Source organism: Lissotriton vulgaris, chromosome 3_1 (genome assembly GCF_964263255.1).
Source record: "Lissotriton vulgaris chromosome 3_1, aLisVul1.2, whole genome shotgun sequence".
In the NCBI taxonomy this organism is placed as follows: Eukaryota; Metazoa; Chordata; class Amphibia; order Caudata; family Salamandridae; genus Lissotriton; species Lissotriton vulgaris.
This window is the reverse complement of record NC_141689.1, coordinates 1,062,107,514-1,062,120,013: the sequence shown is the minus strand read 5'-3', so window position 1 is coordinate 1,062,120,013 and position 12,500 is coordinate 1,062,107,514. Positions and strand designations below refer to the sequence as shown.

General features: G+C 45.3%; 1 protein-coding gene across 5 annotated transcripts in view; it reads right to left on the bottom strand.

Moving 5' to 3' along the window:
• The window catches only part of ACO1 (aconitase 1), a 533,052-nt gene that overhangs the window by 448,181 nt on the left and 72,371 nt on the right, over positions 1 to 12,500 (bottom strand). Inside the window, exon 1 of one of the 5 annotated variants that reach the window (XM_086961480.1) lies at positions 2,158 to 2,180. The exons of the other annotated variants lie outside the window; for them this stretch is intronic. The gene's annotated coding sequence lies outside the window, so the exon portion shown is untranslated. Of the gene's footprint in view, positions 1 to 2,157; positions 2,181 to 12,500 lie in introns of those variants that run through there. 5 annotated transcript variants of the gene reach the window in all.

Sequence of the window (12,500 nt, the reverse complement as noted above, 5' to 3'; positions counted from 1 at the left end):
TCCATGTGGGTACCTCTCTCCCCTACAGTAATTGCGATCACAGTGGATGTTCTTTCCTGCCAGGGGGCATCGCGCTGTATTTTCAATACTTTACCAGAAAATATATATATATATTTTGTTATTATTTTGCTGGCTTTGCCACAAAACATCAAATTACCCTAGGAAAAGACGAACGAGGACCCAAAGTTCCTGGTGCCATAACGTGTTTCTGCCCCACACGGGCCTTGATCACATGACGCGTTGCTTAATGATTAACCAAGATTTAAAGTGCTAGTGCTTAACGTTACTTGTACAAACAGGTGACTTGTTCATAGATATGGAAAAAATACTTATAGCATTCGTTTTCCTACGAGCGCTAAAACAAAATAAAAGGTACATTATGTGCAAATGAGCATACATCTTGACTCAATAAATAAGTAAATGTACCTAGAGATAAATATACATGTAAACATTGGACCTAATGTGTTGCATTTAAAATCTATTAAAACATTCTTAAATAAGAATAGCAAAAGCTAAAAATGCCATGGTTTACAACACTATATTCTGGTCATAAATATACCACGATCCATATTGCACATTGTAAAAAATAAAAAAAAAAACCTGTGTAAAACAATAATAAACAAGAGGTTATCAAGAAAAGGGTCACTATGATAATAGATAGCAAGCACTTTTTTTTGGTTTGACACAGATGATAAAAACACTCATATTGGTGTCAAGATGTTATGCGCTTTGTTTTTATGCTACTCTTCTAAATTGAGCCCAAGTGGGCTTACAATCACTCCATATCCTATTATAGTCAATGTGACAATTGCAAAAGTGTCACCCTATTGAACCTCAATGGGTTCAAAAAAGTGCCAAGTGCCATAAATTAATGAATAGGTAAAAATCCTATTACTGAGGGGTTGAAATCTATAAAACAAACAGGGAATGTATTTATATGTGTATGCATAAACACTATCGCTTATACAGAAAACTGGCACCAACACAACCCAAAGACTATACTTTGTTGACCGAACTAGTCCATTATAAGCAAGTATATATTAATATAAATTCATTCCCTTTTCTCCAAACATCAGCTTATAAGGTCTGAGAATACACTCATTTTCGACTCAAATACACGGTGTTCTATTTTGATATACACACATTAATTCAACAGAGCAAACGCTTCAAAATTAGGAGACTAGGATGCACCAAGGGGAGGTACTTATAGGTAGACGGAGAGCTACCAGTAGCTCACGAGCAACTTGTCTAAGTCGGACTTAGACTTTTCTAAAGAGTCCGAAAACACCATGACTATCAAATACGAGCCCGCTTTTAAAGAGAACGAAAAACAATTAGAAACAGCAGGCCGAGTGATTTCAAACGTGCAAGATATGTAAATCGTGTGGCAAAAGGGTTAAGTAACAAAACCAGCTTTGAGTTGGTGCGTTAAGAAATGAAAATTAAGAGGCAAGATAAATGTCTAGTTCGAAGAAATATGTTACACATTTGATGCAGATGTTGTCCAACTGCGTTGTTTAGATTTGCCCACCAGGCAAGCCAGGTATCCAGCTAATCGTCAACGGGCTGCATTCTGGCCATTTGTGAACTCTTAAAAAATAAAAAAAAACTTGAACTTTACAGTGAAATGTGAAACGACGCCTAGCCCATTCTTTCAAGTCCACTAGATGCTCCACCCCAGCCCCAACCTCGATCCTTTTCCTTGTGGAGGAAGACAGCCGTGCCAAGCAGGTCAGGTCGAAAACTGCTCAGAACAGCGATTCTCATGTGATTACGCTTCATTATCCCCGAGAATCTCTGGATGTTTCTCTTAACCACTGAAAACCTGCATCTACTTTTCAATTGGCAAACGTCATCGCACCCAATAGTTTATATATTTTTTTCTTATGGCAATTCCTTTTTTAGTTTCTCATTTGCAGGGAAATGTACTCATAGGTCTTTTACTGTCAGCAGGCTGATGTAATTATTTTCAAAACCAGCATTTTCAAATAGTACGTGCAGATTAGACATGACTGCCCCCTAAACTTTCTACAATTGCATTAGCAGGTCATTTATTTATTTACAGGACAGATCTCGATATAAAAATAATTTGAGTGACCCAACTACAATGTGGAAACGGGTAAATAGACAATTCTAACAAGATGAAATTGCAAATACCTGGATGACCCTCCGAGCAGGAGAGATGAGATACCCTGTCTGGCTGTGCACTCTGAACCAAACGACAGAATGTATGGATGTGAAGAAAATGCGACAGCTAATAACGAGCACCATGGAACTCAGTTGTAGCTTACATCAGAAAATCGGCGTGCAGGGGGCCTTGTTGGAACAGACGTACTGCTTAATCCTAACAGGCTAGGCACGATCCGGGGTTAAGAAATATTGTAATAAGTGGGTAAGAGTTCCACTTGGTGTCTGCTCGGGGCAACCATCCCATTTGTCCGCAATGAGTCCTAGGACGTTGTTGTATTGGAATCTTACCTGTTCTCAAGATTCTCTCCTCGCTCTCCTCTTTCTCTATGTTCCGTGTGGAACATCTGGTACACGACACTCGAGAGTTGGCAGTTGTTCCTGCGCTGTCGAGGTGGTCGGTTGCCAGGTTGCTTACTCCCAATAAACTTACCTGAACAAGACCTCCGTTTCCAGTCTCCTGCTTTCCTGAGTGCACGAAGCATCACAACATTTTTGGCGACGCTTTCCGATGCTTGGATCTGCCTCACTCAACTTCATCGTATGGGAAGCAACCTGGTAATTCCGCGACGTCTCCTCCAGCCCTAAGTTTGTCTTCGGCTGCCTTCGCCTTTCTTCCGGATTTCTTCACGCTGATTTCGTCTGTTTTGGCCACCTTCAAGGTACTGTCATTAGATTTATTACTCTCGCTTGTCGAACTCCAACGTTCCAAGCAGTTCGGTTTGCCCCACGTCACTGCACCGCATTTGACGTTGCTGCAACGCTTCTGACGTTGTACGTTTTGACGTTCTGGCGTGTCGACGTGTTGACGCCCCCACGTCTCCTGACACCTCTGCCTCGTCACTGGAACGCATCGTCAGTCTCTATTATTGCGTCTGCAAGCAGAGAACGTTCACAGTTCCCTTTGTTTCCTCAGCCCTTCGCAGCAGTTCTTACTCGCCTTCCAATGGGTCTTATTACATCACACTGACTGCCTTTCAGTGACTACGCTGATTCACTCAACGTTCTGCAGACACTTTCACGGTGATTTGCACACCCTTACTTGCAAGTTTGACTTTATTATTTCTTTTAAAGTGTATTTAAACCTTGATTGCATTTTCTCTTCACTATGGCCTCAAATATTGTCATGCCTCCAATGTTTCTTTCCTCTCCAGGTACACCTTCAATAGATTGGGAGGACTGGGTTGAAATGTTAGACAATTATATTACTGCGCTCGATGGGAAAAACTTCCACCCTGAAAGGAAAAAAGCGCTCTTGTTAAGCACCCTTGGCAATGAAGGCCAAAGAGTATTCAAATACTTACCAGTGGCTTTAGGTCCCAATGGTCAACCCATGGATGACGCTTACAAAGAGGCTCTGAAAAGACTAGAGACTAGATTTGCCAAGGAGGTCAACCTGGTTATGGCGAGATATCGCTTTTATACTCACCCCCAAGCCGAAAACGAGAGTATTGATGAATTTGTGTCCAGTTTACGCGAACTTTCCATCAAATGTCGTTTTGGTAACATGACTGATGAGTTAGTTCGTGATCAGCTTATGGTACAATGCCGCCATAGGAAAGTTCAGGAAAGACTATGGGCTGCCAAAGATCCCTCCTTAAAAGAGGCAATTGACATGGCGAAGGTTATAGAAGAATCTCAAAAGTGTATCAAAGAATTAGAGCGTAAAGATAAGCCTTCCGCTCAAATTGGCAGTGTTGATTGTGAAGAGTGTGTGGAAGGTTATGAAGTTAATGCTGTCTCTAAACGTTTTAACAAAAGTAACCCTAACAATTTTCCTTCTAGGGTCAGGAGCAAAGAATGTTGGCGTTGTGGAAGCCAATTCCATTCAGGTGATTTTAAGAAGTGCTATGCTCTTGACCAGATTTGCCGGAAATGTGGTCGCAAAGGTCATTACCTTAGAATGTGTAAACTGAACGAGGGTTCCGATAAAGCTAAGTCTGACACCTTTGACAAACCCAAATCTAAAGTGAATGTAATTGACAACAGGGTTTTAGTTGTTCAACAAGTGAGTTGTGACTTAGTTAGTACCACAAGCGACTCCCCCAGGTTATCTAGACCGTCCGCTATATTTTCTATTTGTGGTCAAAATGTTTTACTTATGGTTGATTCTGGCTCCTTGTTCACCATCATTCCGGAATCTACCTTTTCTTCCTTATGGCACAATATTTCCCTCACTGAAAAAGATATTGATCCTGTGGGGTACCAAGGAAAACCTATTGATGTTCTGGGGTACATGTTTGGGGTCATCGCTTTTAAATCCAGAAGTGTCAATGGAAAAGTGTACATAGCTAAAGAAGGTCCTCCTATCTTAGGGTGGATGCACCAGTTTGATTTGAACATTGTGATCAATCCTTGTTCGCCGGATGTGGTTATGACTATTGAGCGTGATGTTCAAGTCAAAGACATTTTAGATGCTGCTTATAGAGTATTTGCTGACAAGTTAGGATGTGTCAAGGACTATTTCCATAAAATTGTTTTGAAGCCCAATGCTTCTCCCGTGCAACATAAACTAAGGAGAGTTCCCCTTTCTGTCAGACAGGGTTTGAAGGATTTGTTACATGACATGTTGTCTACCAAAGTTATTGAACCTGTGGAAGCCTCGCCCTGGATTTCTCCCGTCGTAATTACTTTGAAATCTGATGGGAGGTTGAGATTTTGCATTGACCTCAGGTCCCTCAACCAGGAAATTATTACTGACACTTTTCCCCTTCCCAATATCAATGAGCTGTTACAATCTGTGGGGGGGGGTAGATTCTTCTCAAAGATCGATTTGAGGAGTGCGTACCACCAAATCAGATTACACCCTGACTCCAAACCTTTGACTGCCTTTATTACCACCGAGGGTACCTTCCAGTTCACTCGCATGCCGTTTGGCCTCGCCTCGGCTGCTAGTGTCTTTCAGAGGATGATGTCTAGCATGCTCAAAGGTCTGTCTGGGGTTGTCTACTTTCAAGACGATATTCTAGTGTCAGGAAAAAGTGTGAATGATCACAATTTAGCTTTGCGTCAGGTCCTCTTCAAATTAGAGGACACCGGTTTAACTGTGAACAAGGATAAGTGTGTTTTCCTAACTGAAAAGATCGAATATTTAGGGTATACTATCTCCGCTGATGGCATTGCTCCAAAAAAGAATCTGTTACTGGCCATCAGCCAGGCCCCAGCACCCAAGGACAGGGATCAGCTTCGCTCTTTCTTGGGCTTAGTCGAATATTATTCGAAATTTGTTCAAGGCTTTGCTTGTCTGTCCGAACCTTTGAGAGTGTTACTGAGAAAGGGTAACAAGTTTGTCTGGGACGAAGCCCAAGAGGACTCCTTCCAACAGATCAAGGAGAACATTTGCAATGCTGGTATTTTAGCCCCCTTTAATCCTGGGTGCAAATCCTTCTTGACCGTAGATGCCAGCCTTACGGGCATCGGTGTGGTCTTCTCACAGCTTCAGCGTGGTCTTGAAAGAACCGTTGCCTTTGCTTCAAGAACACTTACCCAAGCTGAGAGAAACTACTCGGTCATTGAACGAGAAGCTTTGGCTGCTGCCTGGAGTGTTGAGTACTTTCGCGTATATCTGTGGGGTGTAAGATTTGTGTTGCGGACCGACCACAAGCCTTTGCTGAAAATTTTATCGGGTGGTGGTGCTGGAAAAGGTTCTGCTCGTCTTGCAAGGTTTGCTGCAAGGCTACAGGAATACTCTTACGAAATTGTGTTCATTCAAGGATGGAAAAACGTCCAAGCGGATTGTCTTTCTCGCTTGTCTGTTGACTGGAAGTTGGTTGATCAAGATCTTGAGAAGTGTGTTGTGGATGAGGCCGTTGCTGTGGTTGGGGACGTCTGTGAATCTCCAGTGGGTGCCTTTTCTCAAGACCAATGGTTGACTGAGATGAAGAAGGACTCTGTCCTCCAAGAAGTCATTCTTTTGATTAGGAGAGGTGCTCCTAGAGAAAGCATGGTGCCTGTGGCTGTCAGGCCCTTTTGGAAACTCTTGGACGAGTTGTCTTTGGCAGGTTCAGAGATCATTATGAGGGGCGATCGTTTTGTGCCACCTGCTGGCCTGAGATCTCACATTTTCAAGCTAGCACACTTGGGACATTTGGGCCAGGGCATGACTATTAGGAGAATAAAGCAAGAGTTCTGGTGGCCGGGCATGGATGATATTATTCGTGTTTGGGTGGAGAATTGCTCTTTTTGCAAGGAGAGCGAAAAAAGATTGAAGGTTGGTCTTCAAGCCAATCAAGGGCACATTTCTGATCCTGGCAAACCCTGGTATAACCTGTGTCTAGATTTCATTGGCCCCCTGTCCGGTCTCTCTCTTGATTTGCGTTTTGCTGCTGTGGTCATTGATGTCCATTCCAAGTGGCTCTGTGTGGAGTTTCTTAGAGATGTCACCACCAAGTCTACCATTGAAGTGTTTGAAAATTTGTTTTCTTCAGAAGGTTTCCCCAACATGGTCTTGACTGACAATGGCACCCAGTTAACCTCCAATGAGATGAGGTGTTTCTTTGAGAAGTGTGGTGTCAAACATTCTCGCACTTCCTTGTACAACCCCATGGGCAATGGTATGGTCGAAAGGTCCAATCGCCTGGTTAAAGGTACCATCCAACTCGCCTTAACCAACAATCTAGACCCCAAACGTCTGGTTCAAGATATGGTTTGGTCTTACCGGACTACCCCCCACAGTGTCACCAAGATTTCTCCTTTCCAAGTTATGCGCGGGCGCTCCCCTGGTTCTAGAACTGTCCCTGCTTGGTTAAAGGTTTGGGTACTGTCCGATGGCGTAAGTTCTCCTGTTGTTGTTTCCGGCAGGATCGCTGTTGGCGATTGGGTCAAAGTCAAATCCGGCAGAACTAAGGCTGGTCTGCATAAGTTTAAGGGCCCTTTTCGTGTTGTTTCTGTCAGCAAATTTTCTTTGGTTCTGGAAGGTGGTGACAGGTGGAACCTTAGGAACGTCGCCCTTTACCAGAAGGGTGGTTCGTTTCACATCCCTGCTTCAAGTGGTGAGGGGTGCTCGGGTGCCATGTTCATGCCTGACTGATTTCAGAGACCCGCGGTCTCAGGACTCAGTTTGTAATCATGGTCCCTCCGTGTCTGGTTCCCGCGAGTCTTCGTGTTATTCCCTTGTTCGTCCTCCTCCAAGTGTGAGTTTGCCTGTTGGGCCCAGAGTGCATAAGACTCCTGCTTATCTCAATGATTATGTACTTTCTTAGTGTTGTTATACTTTGGTGTGTTTTTTTTTCTCCACCGAAGTGGGATGGATCCTGTATGGGTTTCTTGTTTTTCATACTTGGTTTCATTTTATTCTTCGCATGCTTTGATAGTTCGTTTGCATTGTTTTCCTTTGTTTCACTCTCTTCTAGGGTAGAGGATGTGTTGTATTGGAATCTTACCTGTTCTCAAGATTCTCTCCTCGCTCTCCTCTTTCTCTATGTTCCGTGTGGAACATCTGGTACACGACACTCGAGAGTTGGCAGTTGTTCCTGCGCTGTCGAGGTGGTCGGTTGCCAGGTTGCTTACTCCCAATAAACTTACCTGAACAAGACCTCCGTTTCCAGTCTCCTGCTTTCCTGAGTGCACGAAGCATCACAACAGACGTCAAGGGCAAAGCCACGCATCAAATATATGCTAAAGGTTTCACTGTAGTCTGGCCGGAACAGAGACAGAACATAGATTCCGAAACGAGTCTATCATCGTTGCGCCAGCCATAGTGGGGGACAAAGGGACAGTGAACAAATGCATACATTGCATAACGGAGCAGCGAGCCAATGAGGTCACAGGCGGAAAGGACTTTACACTTTGGCCTTTTTAAGGCAACTGGAAAAGACACTGGAGATAAGTACCAGTGCACAGGCTTCACAACAAACAGGTTGGAAGGAAACCTCTAACAAGCATTGGCATAGCCAATAGGTCTCGGCTTTGGCACCTTATAAGTATTTAGTTATGCAGTACAATATCCTTGGTGCAACAACATCAACTGTTGCATGGGTAAACACTTATAAGGTCCCAAAGACGAGACCTATGGGCTATGCCAATGCTTGTTAATAGTTGCAAGTTAAATATTTTCATTTACCGAAAAAATACCTCAGCAAGCGGTTTTTCTTATGTGTTAGACACAAGGTGTAGAATTCGTTCTGTTTTGCTCTACAACACTTTTTTTCTCATCTCAAGTGCTTTACTTGACGCTCATCATGAAGGAAGAGGCACAAGCAGGGAGGGAGCCATGCAAAGCTAGAGTGAGATAAAGCATGGCACGCAGGGGAGAAAGGAACAGACAGGGAGGTGGGTCATGACAGTCGCAGAAAGGCCAGGAGGAGAGGTATGAGATATGCCCTCAAGCGGGTGTCGGGATGGGACTCGGAGTGAGCGCTGAGGGGGTGAGCCAGCACCGAAGAGGAAGGGAAGGGCATGCTCGCGGGAGGCAGAGGGTGAACACTTTCAGGCACAGAGGCAATAGTTTATTTTTTCTAGTGGTCAAATAGGAAACCTCTTTAGGGCATCAATAAAACAAAACAGGGTCACAATATTCTTGTACATGATTTTTTAAATCAAAGTAGGCACAGTAAACGTATATTTAATGCAGATATAATCCACATTGCTAAGATGTTCTCATCGATTACTGTAATCGAGAGCGCAATAAGGTTGTGACAGTCCCCCTTAACATGACGTGGCAGTGATGCACACTGCCAATGCTAATTTTTCCCTTATCTATGTTTAGGACTTGGTCCCTGTTTTTGGAGCTCTGGAGCACTGGTGGTCTGGATCTTGATTTGGGTCGAGTTCTTTCATCGCACACACTTTTCCATGCACCATCATGTTTGTGTGTAAAGACATTGGGCAGGGCACGCTTATCATTTCGTCTTCCAATGGAACTGCTCATATGAACTGGGGCCCCCACCATAAATTTGGGTATTGTGGCTCCTGTGGAGCACAGGAAACACTATGAACAAAGATCAACTACATCTACATTCACTAAATGCAGGTGGTCTTGATTAAGTAATCTATTTACAGGAGAAAGGCTGTGATCCACAATGTGTTGGGACAGCTAGGTGTACCCAAAGGGTGAGATCCCAGGTGCTCGTGGAGCACAACAACTTCTGACAAGTACAAAGCTATTCTAAAGGAGTAATGTTTCCTGGGAGTAAGACTGTGTAACTACTCCGTGCAGTGAATTTGTGTGGGCCTCAAGAGGGAATTACTCCTCTGATGTTAGATTTGGACGGAAAACCACGTGGTCCCCGAAATCCCCGAAAGGCAATCTATTCCAAAGGACATAGGCTGAATTCAATTAACTTTTTCACATAGGAGATCCTCAAAGAATAATAAAAACACGAATAAACCAGCTGAGATCCAAAACCTTTTCATAAAGGTGGACCCTAAATAGTAACCTTTTTCTCTGCTACAGGGCGACAATCACAAAACATATTCCAATACACAAGACTCCAAATCTGAATATAGTCCAAGGAATTAGAGTGAACTCCAACCTTAGTTTGTTTCAAAGCGTAGGACCACAAAAATTGAGCTTTACCCCTCGAAATAAGTTGAGACCTACAAGTATAAGGTACATAAACAAGGTAACCAAAAGGCAAATAGGTTAATACCTACAAATACAATGTACACACACAAGGTCATCAAAAGGTAAACAGTTACGAGAATACATTCATAATCACACAACAATTCATTCCTGAGAACATGTTCCCGAAGAAGACTGTATGATCAAAAGACATGAGGGGAAGCAAAGCACTTACCACAACCACTCATTCCACACAGGAAGTCCCCACTAAAGATTATGCCAAACACGCCAGCAGATAGGCACACCTCTATGCACACACCAGACTGAATGCAGCCCTGGTAGAAAGGCTCATGCGAACATCTGCTGATTCCACAAAACAGGACCCCAAATGGGAATACAGTTATCTGGGGTAGACGGAAGCACACAACTACTTACTACACACAGTAGGTCGCCAAAGAGAAACTCTCTTCTGAGAAGCACAACAACGTAATGCACATTACAGATGACCAAAGAGCCAATGTAGCATCTAAGAGGCAGACAGCAAATCGCAACATCTCTATACAAAGAGGAGGACCTGAAAAAGAATATTTGGCAAAAGAAAAACTGAGCAGCTACTAGCTTAATTCACGAGATCCCATTAGAGGATTTAATCACAAGGAAACAAGAAGACAGGCTAAGAGGTACAACCCGTCAACACTAGGAATGAAGGGACCTGTTGAGAACCTACTGAATTAGAGCGTTCCTTCTACACAAGCTAAAAGAAGGTTCTAACAATCTCTAAACTTGTGCATCTTTCTCATAAAATTGGCACGGCTATGAGCCATCTTGCCTCTACCACCTTGCTGCGAGGGACCAAAGATGAAGTAACCAAGGTAAATGTATCATTACTTCCAACAAAATAGGTCACCACCAAAGAGGCTCGTACAGGACAGACAGGGTGGGCTAGAACTGCTTCACCAACTCAATATTTCTAGTAGGTAAGGAACAAGAGGTTTGAGTGGCATTACAGGACCACAATAATTGAGCTGTGGGTCTGTACATTTTCATTCAGAGGCAAACGTATTCAGTGGGGGAGGTGGAGAGTTATGAATGCAAGTTGCTCTGTAGTGGTGGGGACACCGGGCTTTGTGACACTCTCCTCACTAGTGTATGGCACTTCCCTTCCAATCTGGGCGGATTCAGGAATGTTGCCCATTTGAGTGGCGGCCTGGAATCTCCTCCCATGGATGTAGGTGGTTTCTTCAATGTGAAAGGTGCATGGAATGGAAATGTGGGAACGGTCTCTAAGGCTGTGAAGACCACTCCTCAAAAATGTGTAATTGTTGTAATGAAATCTGATTATGGTTAGAATAGTTGAATTTCTGGGACAGGAGAGTAAGCAATTTAGCCAGTGGACCTGCAGCTAAGAGAATTGCTGTCGTGTAAACGCTTTGAAAAGCCATAACATCACATTGATCACACAGGGCACATCCTAAGAGATACAACAGCTCACAGCACAAAGGGTTTTACGGGCCAAAACCCATCCACAAAGACACAGCCAGATTAACTGGAATCTTACTCAAGGAGACAGGATATCCAGCGCAAATGAGCTCTGCCTCCTGCAGACAAGCAAACATATTCCAGTAGCACCGGGGGAAGTGCTCGCAATCCAGCTGTCGGCATTCCTGTGCACTCCAAAAACTGGAGCAGTCCCTGCAGCACCATGAGCAGTCAGGGCCTCACAGACCCGAATCTGGGGACACCTGGGCCAGGTTGGAACAGCTCTCATCTCCTCAGTCCATACATCTCAAGAGAAGGGTAAGGTGTGAAAATGCATGAGGTTCCAACATTCCAAGCGCATCTCCAGCACACTATGTACCAGTGAAAGGGAGTCCAGGCAGATGTCGACGCAAGAGCGCGAGAGAGAGCGCGAGAGAGCGCGAGAGAGCGCGAGAGAGAGCGCGAGAGAGAGCGCGAGAGAGAGCGCGAGAGAGCGCGAGAGAGAGCGCGAGAGAGAGCGCGAGACAGAGCGCGAGAGAGAGCGCGAGACAGAGCGAGACAGAGCGAGACAGAGCGAGACAGAGCGAGACAGAGCGAGACAGAGCGAGACAGAGCGAGACAGAGCGAGACAGAGCGCGAGAGACAGAGCGCGAGAGAGAGAGCGCGAGAGAGAGAGCGCGAGAGAGCGAGAGAGAGCGAGAGAGAGAGAGCGCGAGAGAGAGAGAGAGAGAGCGCGAGAGAGAGAGAGAGAGCGCGAGAGAGAGAGAGAGAGCGCGAGAGAGAGAGAGCGCGCGAGAGAGAGAGCGCGAGAGCGAGAGAGAGAGCGCGAGAGAGAGAGCGCGAGAGAGAGAGAGCGCGAGAGAGAGAGCGCGAGAGAGAGAGCGCGAGAGAGAGAGCGCGAGAGAGAGAGCGCGAGAGAGAGAGCGCGAGAGAGAGAGCGCGAGCGAGAGAGAGCGCGAGAGAGAGCGCGAGAGAGAGAGCGCGAGAGAGAGCGCGAGAGAGAGAGCGCGAGAGAGAGAGCGCGAGAGAGAGCGCGAGAGAGAGAGCGCGAGAGAGAGAGCGCGAGAGAGAGCGCGAGAGAGCGCGCGAGAGAGCGCGAGAGAGAGCGCGAGAGAGAGCGCGAGAGAGAGCGCGAGAGAGAGCGCGAGAGAGAGCGCGAGAGAGAGCGCGAGAGAGAGAGAGCGCGCGAGAGAGAGAGAGAGAGCGCGAGAGAGAGAGCGCGAGAGAGAGAGCGCGAGAGAGAGAGCGCGAGAGAGAGCGCGAGAGAGAGAGCGAGAGAGAGAGCGCGAGAGAGAGAGCGCGAGAGAGAGAGCGCGAGAGAGAGCGCGAGAGA